Genomic DNA, 3,597 nt, shown 5'->3' on the forward strand with positions numbered 1-3,597 from the left:
ATAACAATGATGACAACAATAATATTAATAATAGTATAACAAATTACATGTTTTAAATTTCATATTCATTTTATTATTAATAATAATAATTATAATGATTTTAATATTAGTATTAATATTTATTTTAATAATGTTAAAAGTAATAATAACAATATTTTAACTTAGGATTACTTTTAATATATTATTACAATTTATTAAGTATGCAATGTTTAATATTTGTATACTATATATGATTGAATTCTTATACATTACAATTTACATAATATCATAATCATATATATTTATATAGTTTCATTTTAAGTTACACTTAATTATTTTATTTCTTATTCTACATATTTAATTTTAAATGATTCAATAATATTTTTAATTTTAAATTATTATATATACTTACATTTACATAATATATATATGTACATATTTATTTACACACAATTGTTCGTGAATCGTCTAGGATGGTCAAAGGGTAATTGATTACATGAATAAAGATTTTAAAACTTTTGAGACTTAACATTACAAATTTTTGCTTATCGTGTCGGGAACATATAAAGATTAAAGTTTAAATTTGAACGGAAATTTCCGGGTCATCACAGTACCTACCCGTTAAAGAAATTTCGTCCCCGAAATTTGATAGAGGTCGTCATGGAGAACAATAAGAATGTTTTTATGACGAATATGAGTTGATAATAGAGTTTTATTACTATTGAGTAATATAGATAAAATGATTCGATTATTCGAAGAGCATGAATGAAGTTATCACTAATTAGTGCAATGAGAAAGACAAGTTTCATCATAACTTTTGACTAGTCATGGTTGAATTTAGAAAATAAGGCGTGTCTTAACTTTTGACGTAGAGGGTTGAATTCCGGAATTCAAGAGATTTTGAAGAAAATCTTCGAAATCTAAAAGATTTGATTTCTTCGGCGAATATGGGAATTAGGATCTCTACAATCTGCTTCAATTACTCTGTCTGATATTTCCATTATAAATTTACCTTTTTCGTTCCATTAGTTTCCACCACTTATATACCTTCTTTCTCAGTTCATATATCCAAAAGATTATAATAATGCTTAATCCGGTTCTAATCCTTGTTCTTATTCTGACTATCACAATGATCGTCCTTCTTTTCCTACTCCCACCGGAAGAATATGTTTCTTTCTACTATGCTCTAGGGATTATTGTATTTATAATCCTTTCGTGTCTTTATATTGCCATACGTACTGATATCCACGGTTTGTAATTTTGGTGTTGTCATTGGGCTTTATATTTCCTCTTATATTTTGGATCTCTTTGCCTTGTTATTATCCTCTCGACCTCTAGTAAAGCGATCAACGGTCCAGAATTCATAGATATGAATTTCAGAATGATCATAGTTAATGTTTTAAGAAGGAAATTGTAATGGTACGATCTTGACTTGTCAAGTTACCAGAATATCACGGAAAAAATCGAACTATCAAGAAAAATATTTTCTTGATATGTTTATATATCAGATAAGATGTAAGAGTCGTGTAACATGGCACATGATGACGTTATAATCTGTGAATCATCATGTCCCATTTAGAAACTCAGCATGACTTACTGTAATATAATCACATTGATCAAGTGTCATTATATTATACTAACTCATGCATCAGTTCCCAACACTACTTCAAAACATTCGTATTTTAAATTCGAAAGTTTACAGAATATAGAAACTAACAGTTTCTATATGATGTAACACTGATAGCACGAAGAGACTAATAATTTCAGATATGATTAGTTATGAAAATATCTTCGGAAATATGGAGGATATTTATAATGAAAGATACGATGATATCTTGGAATTTCTAATATCGATGGATGATGAAGAAGATTTATCCGTAAGGGTTTAGATTCGGAAGAAAGGTATTCGCTAAAGATTTCATCAGAAACAGAATCATTTGGATTCTTTGAAGTCAAACTTATTCTTTGTGATTTATCCACGGGTTTCTTCATAGTTCGCATAATTTGCTTTTTGGTACTAAATTTTCTATTGAATGTTTCCAATATAATGATACACAGGAAACACGAAGAGGTATATAATTTCGGACGAGAATATTTATGAAAATATCCTCAGAAATATCGAAGATATTGATGATGATATTTTGGAATTTCTAAGTTCGATGGTTGATGGAGAAAGATTTTCTGCAAGATTTTAACATGACTTCGGAGCAAGATATTCTCTAAAGATTTCGGTGGATTCAGAATTATATGGGTTCTTTGAATTTAGGGTTTGGTCCTTGTATTACTCCTTGGTTTCCTTTATGATTAGCTCAATCTATTTTTCAGTACCAAATTTTCTGAGGTTTTCCATCATACTATTCTTTATCGTCAAACTTTCGATGATTATGGTCGTTTACGATTGTCTATGGTTTCTGCTGCTTCATTCACCTTTTTCAACATTCAGAGTATCGATTCGTAAACTGGGTGCCTTTTCAAAATTTCAGAATTGAAGATCGTAATTCTAGGAGATAATTGTTATATGTATACATATAACTATTGATGTAGAAATGCTGTGAGTTTTCAAAGTGCTGATTGCGGATTCCCGGTAATTGGTATGGCAGTTCTCGTTACAGGATACGGATGAGTATATGATAGGGTTTCAATGAATAAATATAATGATTTATCAGAGGGATTTAAGCCAAGAAGCAACGAGGTTGCTGGTACATTTGCTAGTAATATGGTGGAATATAAAAGGGTTCTCTGGTAACAATAAAAGAGCATTCATATAACTCAAGGTGATAAAAAGGTTGTTTCGATTGAAAAGTCGAAGTTGACTTGCTGAAGCTGTGACAAAATTTGCTACTTTGAAAAGGGACCGCAAAGTTATTTTTTCTAATAAATGCCAAAGGTTCTGACGCGGCTACGTGTTAAACTTTTACTCAGTTGCCGAGAGTTTCTCAGGTGCAATACTATATACATAAATCTTTCCTTCCGTGGATGAAGTGCGGTTGGTTCATCCTCTCGATTGAGGTGTTTTCAGGAATCATAAAAGTTTTGAACGCAGATTGTAATCGTCAAGATACAAATGAGGTTTAAGATGAAATCAAGTGGCAAACTTGAAGAATTGTTTAGTTTCATATGTTATAGTCAATATTTTAATTCATTTTAATTATCCAATGTTGGTAGTCCACAGTTGATAGTCCACAATTAGAAATTTAATAATTTACGTATAGTTTAATATATAATATTCGAATTTATTAATACGTGTCGTGACCCGTATACGTCTCAGACTCGATCACAACTCAAACTATATATATTATTGTAGAATCATCCTCAACCCTGTATAGAGAACTCGATCATTACTGCATATAGAGTGTCTATGGGGATTCCAAATAATATATATAGATGCGTCGATATGATATGTCAAAACCTTGTATACGTGTCCCGATAGTTAAAGTGCGTAAAATAAATAACAGAAATTAAATAACGATAAATAAAATGTGTAAAGTAAATAACAGAAATTAAATGACGATAAATAAAATTGCGAGAATATAAATTGCGATAAATAAACAGCGATAAATAAATGGTAATACGTAATTAACAGTTAACTAGGAACAGTTAGATAGGATTTTGTTAGCG

This window comes from Rutidosis leptorrhynchoides, chromosome 11 (genome assembly GCF_046630445.1).
Source record: "Rutidosis leptorrhynchoides isolate AG116_Rl617_1_P2 chromosome 11, CSIRO_AGI_Rlap_v1, whole genome shotgun sequence".
Classification (NCBI taxonomy): Eukaryota; Viridiplantae; Streptophyta; class Magnoliopsida; order Asterales; family Asteraceae; genus Rutidosis; species Rutidosis leptorrhynchoides.